Source organism: Panulirus ornatus, chromosome 49 (genome assembly GCF_036320965.1).
Source record: "Panulirus ornatus isolate Po-2019 chromosome 49, ASM3632096v1, whole genome shotgun sequence".
NCBI lineage: Eukaryota > Metazoa > Arthropoda > Malacostraca > Decapoda > Palinuridae > Panulirus > Panulirus ornatus.
The window spans coordinates 6996430-7007700 of record NC_092272.1 but is presented as its reverse complement, the minus strand read 5'-3'; the positions used below and the strand labels follow the sequence as shown (position 1 = coordinate 7007700).

Here is an 11271-nt window from a genome sequence, read left to right as displayed (position 1 = left end):
CGACCAGAAAAGCTGCGCCCGGTAGGTCACTGGTCTCTCGCTCTGGTCGTGGGAGAGGCATGGCAGGTTATCCAGTCTCTTGGTCTCGTAAGAATGAGTGTTTGTCCTCTGGAATTACGAGGAAAGAGACCCATATATGCTGAGGCACGAGGTCTGCCGCAGGTGGTCTGGTCTGGTCTGGAGGGTGTGTGGGAGGAGGAGGAGGAGCAGGGGAGCAGTAGAGGGACGTCTGGTCTACCGTTCTGGTCGTACAAGTAGTGTTCATCCATCTTGTATCCTTGGTGGGGAGGCGTTGCTCTGGGCTGTTTGCCTACATATATAGAGGGAGAGGAGAGAGAGGGAGCTGGGGAGTAGAAGATGGGGGTCGGGGAGAAGAGGAAGGTGCTGGGGAAAGAAGAAGGGGCGGTGAGGAGTACAGGACACATCAGTCCTGCTCATACATAAAATCGATCCATTTCCTTTCACGATCAAGTCCGACTCAGCTCAAGTCCGACACGTGATCTGGAGGAGATATATCTACGCTAAACCACAGTGATACACCTGCCCAAGGAACAGCTCTGCGGGTGCCGCAACGCGCTGCTCAAAAGTAGGCTTCCGTTAGCTCTACCATGGTTCCACACCTGGTGCCCCCAAGCACCAGCCTTCATCGCCTACTGCAGGAGGCAGTAGCTACCTCCGCCCACATCCGTCCGTACGCCCTGGTCGGCTGCAGCAGGAGGCAGTAGCCGGCTCCACAGTCGGCGTCCTTCAGAACGCCCTGGTCAGCTGCAGCGGGATCCGCTCCCGGTCCCTGGCCGTCCGGCAGCCACACTGGAGGATCCAATACTAAATAGTTTCTTGAAGAGTATTTTCCAATAGTGTATATTGCTGCTCCTCAGTGTCGCCGGTGAATCTTGCTCCCAGCAGACAAGTTGTGGACGTAGAAGAAGAAGAAGAAGAAGAAGAAGAAGAAGAAGAAGAAGAAGCTTAAGAGACAAATAAGATAAAAAAAAAAATGATTGAAATAAAAAGCATAGCAGGAATACAAGGAAGGCAGGAACGAATGATGGAAGGAAAAGATAGAAAGAAGGAATGAAACCGAGTGAAGGGTTCTAGGCCAGCTGGCGTGCTGGTTTGAGAGTCTCGTCACGGTCTTGCTGCTGCCATCACTCGAAACCCGGCCCTGTGGTGCCCACACACCTGACCCGACTCTCTTGTTGTGGTCCACTTAAGAGCCCTTCATGTGACGCCCTGCTACTACCTGCCCTGTTGCCACCACGCCTGGTGTTGCTGTGACACGTTACAGACAAGATAACGGTAAGCCTCCGCTGTGACGGACCACTGGCAAAATAACGCTATGTTGTTGCTGTGACGGCCTGGCACTACCTGTTGTGACGGGTTGTTTTGGGCTGTTGTAGCTTTGACGGGTTGTTACGTGCTGCTGTTCCTGTGACAACGTCACTGGTTGGTGACGGTCAGTCTGTAGTACGTGACGTTCCTGACCCCGTTGTTACATACTTGCTAGAGAGCTTTGGGTCGAGTTAAGCAGACGGCCAAGATGGACGTCTCTCGTCCACGAAGTGTCTTTTAGAGAAGCAGTAAGTCCCTCACTATCTTAATACTTACTTATTTACTTACATGTACTTTGAAGGATAAATGTTTCCTCGTACATCACTTTACTATGAGAGAATGTTCTCTGTAATCTTTAATGTACCTTCACCTTCATGTAGGTTTTGACTTAGATCACTTCCACATATGGGTTACTCTCTTGCGTATACATATTAGCTGTTTGCTGATTTCACTTTCACTCGAAAAACATGTCATGATCTTGTGGTTCTTACTGATGACACCAATTTGTATATCACTTTCAGATGCACTTAACACTGTAATGTTACTTAACACCAATTTTGAGTCCAGTCACTTTCGAATACCAATATATATATATATATATATATATATATATATATATATATATATATATATATATATATATATATATATATATATACACTAGCAGGAAGGAGTCAGTGTAGAAGGCGCCATATTTCTAGTAGTGAGAAATGTTTTGTTAAGTCAGTCAGTGTTGTGAGTTACGACAGTAAGCTGCAGGTAACTCACACCCAACCACTGTGCCTGACACTCACCACCATGATATTTAACTCCCATCATGTTTCTTAGTTTTTCTTTAGTGATAAATCTACTACATATACATGCGGTAGTGTAAACTATTCAAAAAAATCTTCCTACAGTGAAGAGAACCATAAGACACTGTAACTGGTCTGGGATGAGAATGATGATATACAGCCAAGCCCCACAATATCATTCTTCATAACGGAGAAGATAATACCAGAATATATCATAATAAAAATAACACCTCCTCCCCTACATACTCGTCCTCAGAATGTAAATGAGAATCCTACAGTCATTCACAGCAAATTGTTCCCTACGTCTCAACATCTGAAGGACGAAGGTTCATATCCTTCAGCATGATGACCCTCGTTTATGATGACCTGGCCTCTGACCTGACCTCTATGTGTCAGGTCAAGTGTCAGGTCACATCATACATGAGGGTCGTGCCGTCGTGTTCAAAAGGCCAAACAGATGCTGGACGCCCAAATATACCCCAGTAAAATAATACAAATATACTTCTGTTATCTTTGCTGCAGTCCAGCAAAACCTCACATTCATCTACCTTAATCTACCTTCTCAAAAAAGAACTCCAACACATACCTACGTCACCGTTCCATTACTAACAACACGAACATTATTACTAATAACAAAATAAAGGAAACACCGATTCCTTTATAAACAAGTGAGACTCACATTTCATTCCTCCCGTCTCCCTCTGTACTCCCCTCACCCCACCACAGGCAACAATCACCCAAGCATCAACTACCACCTGTGATGACCTGGGCCACTCCTCACCACTAGAGCATCATCTGCATATCCCAGCAAATTGATCTGCTCTGAACCACACAGGAGTCCTCCTCACACCTCCCCCGTCCCTGACCCTAGTAAAGGACTTTATATACATTACTGGTATATCAGTCTCTCTCTCTCTCTCTCTCTCTCTCTCTCTCTCTCTCTCTCTCTCTCTCTCTCTCTCTCTCTCTCTGAGCCATCACATCATCTATCTATCTATCTATCAAGCAGCGTAGTTCGTGCATGTTGCCTGCGTGATCCCAGTCCACACTCCTATCTCTCTACCACATCAGCTGGTGGTCATGACCAGGTTATCAAGCTCTGGGCAAGAGCCAAGGGCGTTGACAGTATCCCCAGGGGCGTCAGATAACTCCAAACCCTCCCGGAGGAACATCTGACCACAACACCACAGTATGAGGGGAACCCTGACCCTGTGATACATTTTTCCTGGTGTTGGGTTCGATATTGGGTGCGGGTCCTATGTTATATCATTACTAACCATCTACTTTCACAGCTCCTCACTGTCTATTTACATCTTCTACCGTCACCTACCCTATTTATAAAATCAATCCTCCACTGCTGTCTTCAGTAAAGAATATTCGCCATCTACAGTAACACATTGCCTTCTATATCATCCCTCTTCTACCTCGTCACCCACACATTCCCAGTACCTTCTTACTTCGTCACCCACACATTCCCAATACCGTCTAGACTCACTGTCTACTACATTTCCACCCACACTTCTTTAAAACGTGTTCCCCAACATTCTATTTTCCACGAGGGAAATAAAATTGGAAATCGACAGTGTTTTGTGACGGAGATGTGGGTGTGGGAGGGGAGGCTCCGCCATGAGCTGTGCTCCCGAGACCTGAACCATTCCTTGTTTTATTCAAAACTTCGAAAGATAAAAACCAATTTATCTCTGACCTCAGCACGACTGTGGCACCGATTTTTTTTTCTTCATCTATAACGTAATATAATTATTCATAAAGCATTTACTAGAACAGTAACTGATATCTTGTTAATCTCGAGTTGTGAGCATAAACCATATCCATCTTATTTCTAGTGTGACACTCACACTGATGTAAGATTCGAGAAGACGACTCCCACACAAGCCAGGTCCCCGAAGACATCAGGAAACCTATGTATAAAATATCACTTTTGGACAACAACCTTATATGCCTGAGTCAATATGAATTCTTTAAATAATCAATTCGTCTGTGAATAACTACGTCAGGTACTCTCATACACGTAGCTGAGGTACATCTGGTCCAGGTCTAGGTGTACACTGGCTTCCCGCTGTGGGGTGCAGGATTTGGCCTTGTGGCCTGGTGCTAAGTGGCCGGCACCAACATACACTCACACACCAACTTTTTTCTGACAACTTTCCCGACGTCAAGTTTCTGTTTGGACGGATATTTTGGTTACAACTTTTCTCAAGATGAATTTTTTCTTCTCCTCCTCTCCCTTATTTTTTTTTTGGGGGGGGGGAAGGGGGAAAGGGGAGGGCTATGAAAATCATCAACAGATTTCTTGTTTTTCTTTTCTCATTTTGTTTTTGCGGGTTATTTTCTTAAAGAGGTACGTTCACGAGCGCAAAAAAAAAAAAAATGAAAAAAGAATAAGAAAAATAAGACGTCAATAATATCGAATTCCTTCAGCACAAAACTCACAAAGGGAATGCCTGCAGCAACGAATTCTTTCACACGAAATGCTTTCAGCAACGAATCCTTCACGAGGAAGTCCTGCAGCAACGAATGCTTCCATAAGGAAGTCCTTCAGCTACGAAATGTTTGACAAAGAGTTCCATATAAACTAGAATTTTCAGACTAACGTAATTCATGATCTGGCGGAGGAAAATATCATCCAGTCCAAAGAATATTTTTCATTTGGAATTTAAGGTAATTTTCTTGGGTAAATATTTTCCTTGCAAGCATCGATATTGATTCCTCTCTCTCTCTCTCTCTCTCTCTCTCTCTCTCTCTCTCTCTCTCTCTCTCTCTCTCTCTCTCTCTCTCTCTCTCGACAACATCCTGTACAACCCTAACCTAACCATCCCTAACCCTGGCGGTCCTGACGGGTCAAACAGAGTTAAGGGTCTTTTTACACGGCGAGTTAACCCTTCCAGCGGCCTCCGGGTACTAAGACTTTCCGATACAGTGACCCGCCGTGCAGCAAGACCTTCAATGCAATGTGAGTCGTCGCGTGGAAGCCACTGTGATCATTTGAGGAAGACAAACTCAGATATAATCTCCCTCACTCAGAGGAAGATGTCATTCAATTTTACCCAAAATTTATCTATTGCGTGTGTGTATCTACAATACATATCTCTCTCTAGTCAGCAGTGTCGTAAACGAAAAATGTAATGCCAGATATCAATTACATTTTCTTAATTAATGATGATAATTACCCCCAACAGTTGATATTTTGCTTCCAACTAGTAATCCAACAACTAATGATGATGTTCTATTGATTTTCAATCATTCCACCCAGTGACAATCATCTTTCTGCACCTCCCTACCACACCCTCACCTCTCACACTGACCCTCACCTCTCACACTGTCCCTCACCTCTCACACTGACCCTCACCTCTCACACTGTCCCTCACCTCTCACACTGACCCTCACCTCTCACACTGACCCTCACATCTCACACTTACCCTCACCTCTCACACTTACCCTCACCTCTCACACTGACCCTCACCTCTCACACTGTGTTCGGTCTTCTCTCACTCTCACTGTGCCCCCAGCACAGGCCACAACCCTCGCCTTGTTTTCCCTAAGATTCCCTCTCCCTACCTCCTCTAGATCTACTCTCTTGTTGGTGGTTACGACCCCCATCTCTCTCTCTCTCTCTCTCTCTCTCTCTCTCTCTCTCTCTCTCTGTCTCTCTCTCTCTCTCTCTCTCTCTCTCTCTCTCTCTCTCTCCACCCGTGTTGCCATCCTCCTGTTCAACAATGGTCCTGCCCACATGGCCCGGGCCCTGGTGCCCCTCACTACAGCAACGTCTGGTCGCTGCCGTCCACAGTTTTCTGTTGGCACAACTTTACACTGGCTGCAATTTCCCTGGTCATTTTTCTCCGCAGGTCTGAGTCGACAGGAACTTTAATATGTACTTTTTGCCACCATTCGCACGTTCCTAAGGAAGCAACTTTCCATCTCGCTGGAGTTTTTTTTCTTCACTCTATGAAAAATATTCCAAAACAGACTGTCTGGCTGCTATACATCGCCTACGGTGAATAAATAGTCGTTTGTTCTTCGTTAAATACAATTCATCTTTACTACGACAATAAAGTAATATTGTGAGGATAATATACTTCATATAATGGTGGAACCTGACGCCTCCCTCTCTGCGCATTTTACTGTACAATGATAACCACAATATGGTCGACCTATAATGGAACCTGAGACATGAATTCGTACGTTGGTTTTCGTATCTATCTAAATCCATTTCCGTCGTAAGTCCAGTGGGCATCTACAAGACAACTAAGGTCGGAACCATTCCAATAATCACATGTTTACAATCGAGATACAATAAGAAAACAATTTGTTTATAAACATGGGCCATGTATTGTAACTTCCTATTACTTTCTCTCTTTCTCTCAGAGAAATCTTATATCTTTTTTATCTATCTAATAAGTGATAAATATGCCAGAATTACAAGTCACGACAAAAGAACAACTAACACTCTATGAAAAAAATATCCAACATGAGGGTAAGATTTTTGGTTCAAGCCACCACACGCTAAACATGTAACAACCAAACACATACATGAGGAAAAGAAGCAAGTCACGTGTTATGGTCGCAGGAGGAGTACAAACACGAACACTGATATAACAGAGTTAGCAAACACGACACAGCAACTATATAAAGTAATATATTCAACTACAAACATATAAGAAGGAAAAAAAAGGGCCAGTTTATACTTTCTATAAACAACACGCAAGAATAACTGTCAGACAGCAGACTGGGAACTGGTGATTTATGACAGTAAGAAATTTAACAGTAAAAAGAGAAGACTGTGTGCAATGACCTGTCTATATGGCCGGGAATGTGTTAACCTGTGCCACAGAGGGGGCAGTGTGTGTAGCACAGAGGCTCTGGCTCCTATTGATACACTGAGTCAGTCTCCAGGATGAACAGGATCTGGTCAACGTGTTGGAGGTCATAAAAGGTCCTTGATGATGATGGCGTGACCTTTGACCTGACCAGTCATACCCAAGGGCTGTACCGTCGCTCTGAGGGGGTCAAGCACCTTCCTACCTTGATGTACTTAGCCTGACCATACGTGCAGCATCTCTCTTATTTGAAAGTGTTCAAGAAACGTGCCAGAAAAGGATTCGAATCTAACCACAATCCCAGACACTCACCTCCCTCGGAAAAGAAGGAATCTCTGAAGTTTATTATCTATTCGCTTCTATCCAACCTTTCATTTACAATGAAAAAAGATCAGTTTACATTACTATATGTGTGTGAACTCCTTCACTTGACGAAACGTTGAGATGAATGAGTCTCCTGAGTGAGTGAGCAATGTGATGACGACTCCAGACTGTTTCAGTCAAGTGTCTCAACGTAAACACCACTGGTTCTGTTCAGATGTCAAGTGATCCAAGTGTGTGTGTGTGTGTGTGTGTGTGTGTGTGTGTGTGTGTTCCGTCACACGTCACACTCCATCAATCTCCATGCTTAATCTGCCATCTGACAGTCGATAGTCTGCAGTCATCCAGACAAGTGTAAGAACCAGAGGAACTGTACATACAGTACAATCACGGGACAACCAGGAGAGTATACCTCAGACAGTGACACCTCCAGTTCACAGAGATGGTAAAGTCTTTCAATAATGGAGATTGCAATCACGTCATCTGATTATCTGAATGATGTTTTGGTTACCACCAACGTGAGTGAGGCTCCTGACCCCACAATCATTGGTGCAGGTTCTCGCTATGTGGCGGCGGGAGCAGCTGCTGACCTTGGTACACCCCACGTCTTGCCTCACCTTGCCCCAGGCTGGTAACGAGTACTGGACACGTGATCAACGTGAAGCTGAACCCTCCTGACCCAATATTTTCAAGGCAAAAGAAAAAAACATCATAAAAAAATATACCAAACGTAAAGAAGTAAAATGATGATAATTTTCTAAGTACCATACTTAGTAATTACTACAGTTGATGTACAGAAACATTATCATCTATCGCTCTAATACAATCGTAAACCAGTCGGGGAAAAGATTATCTGTGTTTTAATAAGTAATTTCGGTGATGGTCTTGAGCAGGGTAGAATCTGAGCAAGATTAATTAAAAACCTGGGAATATTTCAATGATCATATTTGTGTCAAGGTGAAGCTAATAGTAATTAAACGTGTTAATCATATATTATCACACGGAAAACATAATAGGCATTAAAAGTGATCAAACTTCCTGAATTAGAGAGATTATTACAAATGATAATATTAATCTTATGAGCGAATTCTATTTCTGTAGTAATTAAAAAAAGATATCTTAAATCCTTGGATTTTAGAAAGTTGATCTCTTTATGCTACATTCGTGTATATTATCGGTAGGTCTGGGATCCAGAGGATAAGTATGTTATATAAACATCAATAAACACTGCAAGTTAGATGTTTATATAACACGACCATGTCTCCACGAGCCCTATCGTTCAGTCAAACTTACACAATAACAACAAACAACATCGTAAGATTTCGTCAACAATAACAAAGCTTCAAGCACAAAAAAAAAAAAAATAAAAAAAGTCAAAATTCTCAGACAATGAGAATAAAGGGATATAAATTCTCTTTCAGAGTAAAATATCGGACCCAATTCTCCCCCAGCGGAGTCTGAGGATGGAAATGAATCTGATTAAGGTTTTCAATCTCCCTTGCCACTGGCAGGGAGGAGCATGATCATTTAAGGGGCTCTTGTGTGATGAGGGTAATTAAGACCAGGACAAGAGATGAGCGACGCAGGCACAGGTGTAGTGACGTGTTGGTGAAGCACACCTGGCACCACCTGAGGATGGTGTACGACCACCAAACCTGGAGGTCGTACCGTCGTGCTCAAGTGTCGCACTATCGTCGTCAAGGGTCGTACCGTCGTGCTCAGGGGTTACATTACGTCGTTCTCAAAGGGTATGCCGTCGTGCTCAAGGGTCGTGTCGTCGTTTCACAAGGATTCAAACCTGCTCACCGTGGATATTCTGAAGATATTCCTCACTCTAGCAGGATCTTCACACGCGTCATGATGACGCCTGAACACGAACAGTGTATACAGCTGGAGGACACAAGACGACGGATGAGGAGGAGGAGGAGGAGGAGGAGGAGGAAGAAGAAGGTGAAGAAAATGATAAAATATATACTAAATGATCAAAGACATAAGGAAAATACATGGCAGCCAAGTACGAGTTACATTCGCTAATATCAGTAAAGTGGTGTCAACACAGTGACTCGTGGCCCAACATGGGGTCAACATGACCAGTGTGGGAGTGACTCGTGGCCCAACATGGGGTCAACATGACCCGTGTGGGAGTGACTCGTGGCGCAACATGGGGTCAACATGACCAGTGTGGGAGTGACTCGTGGCCCAACATGGGGTCAACATGACCAGTGTGGGAGGCGCCAACACATCCGACCTCGCCCAACATGACCAGTGTTACGCATGACGCGAGCTTACGCCAAGCGAATCAGAACTGCATTGAACGGCATTCGACACCCGAGTTGAATCTATGTATGACTCGAACATAACGGAATCTAGAACCGAAGTGAATCTCTTCCATATGAAACGATGACACAAGAATAAGTCGGATAATCACCTGAGTCGTCTTGCTGAACGACCACACACACAGACATATGCCAAGACATTTTAACTGTGTATGGGTTTCAACTGCTCCAGTGATGGGGAAGTAAAGAAATCAGAAACAATATTGAAAAATAATTATTCAGACGTCGTGCCTTAACGTCACAAATGTTGTCAACCATTACTGCCATACACATTGTGTCATGCCCGGGCGACTCGGGCTCTGATTGGCCAATCGCTCGGCCGGGAATGACCTGACACCAGTGGGAACTGAAATTAATCCAACTATGAACCAACCCAGATCCAAGTGAAGACCAAACTGAACACACAATAAGGACCGAAGAGAAATCACAGAATAAGAACCGAACAGGATCGAGTATAAATCCAGAATGGGCCAGTTATCTCACTAATATATTACAGGAAGAGGGAACGACTCGCCTTAAGTTATGAAGAAATAAATTTGTGGGATATTATGGCCTGGATGACTGCCAGGGGGATGGGGGGGGGGGAGACAGAGGACCAAAAACAGGTTTTTTTTTAAGGACAAAATGACGATGACTGTAGGAGAGAGAGGAACTGAAGAACAAGATGATGAAGAATGAGAAGGTAAGGAACACAAGGAGAAAGATAGGAAGAGGAGGAGGAGAGGAAGGAAAGAGGATTAGGGAGGCAGACGATGGGTTAGGAAGAAAAGGAAGACAAGAGCAGACAACACGTATGAAACATGACAACAGAGGGGGGAGGACCCCCCTTAAAAACATGTGACCTCACCATGGGTCTTAGTGGGCCGTCATAATAATCGTCTATCTATCTCTCCATCTATCTATCTATCTATCTATCTATCTTGTTACACGTATTCATCCATTGTCATTCGTGTTCACGCGGGGAACTCACAGATCCGAGCCTTCCCCTCATATACTTGACTGAGAATGATCCTAAGGGATCCTACATTACCACAAGCACGAGAAACAAACACAAAAACACAAACCTTCGCTCGTATGCAAATCAGACGACCCAAATATGCCAACCAGTTCTTGATAAACGAGTATCATTTATTTTCTCTCCTCTCATAAGTAAGATTATACCCACAATCAATACAAACTTGTTCACTGCTGATAACTGGGGAAACACAAGGAAAGAGGGAAATGAAAGAGGAAGAAATCCTCCATACTTTACTTTACGAGTTGAGAAAAAGATCATTTGAAATATAATGAGTTTGACTGACTGGCTCTCCCCCTCCCGTCTCTCTCTCTCTCTCTCTCTCTCTCTCTCTCTCTCTCTCTCTCTCTCTCTCTCTCTCTACAGTGTTTGCCATTACAGAACACGAATGTCATAAGTTGAAGGAAACAATCAGTAATCGATATTCAATCAGTGAAGACAGTTAGAGCAATCAGGGCGTGACATGCAGAGAGGTGGCCGCACAGATATACAACACAGTTCCACCATCATGGAAGCCATCACACCATAGATTCAATAGGCAAATTCCATCGTGTTTCACCCTCGCGTACCACACGATGCAACGACATGTACACAGACGGGGCGACGAAACAGAGACTCAGTACACACACACACACACATAC

At 44.1% G+C, this 11271-nt stretch overlaps 1 protein-coding gene across 2 annotated transcripts in view; it reads right to left on the bottom strand.

The window, feature by feature from the left end:
• The window catches only part of unc-13, an 820923-nt gene that overhangs the window by 653022 nt on the left and 156630 nt on the right, over positions 1-11271 (bottom strand). The gene's annotated exons all lie outside the window — the stretch shown is intronic.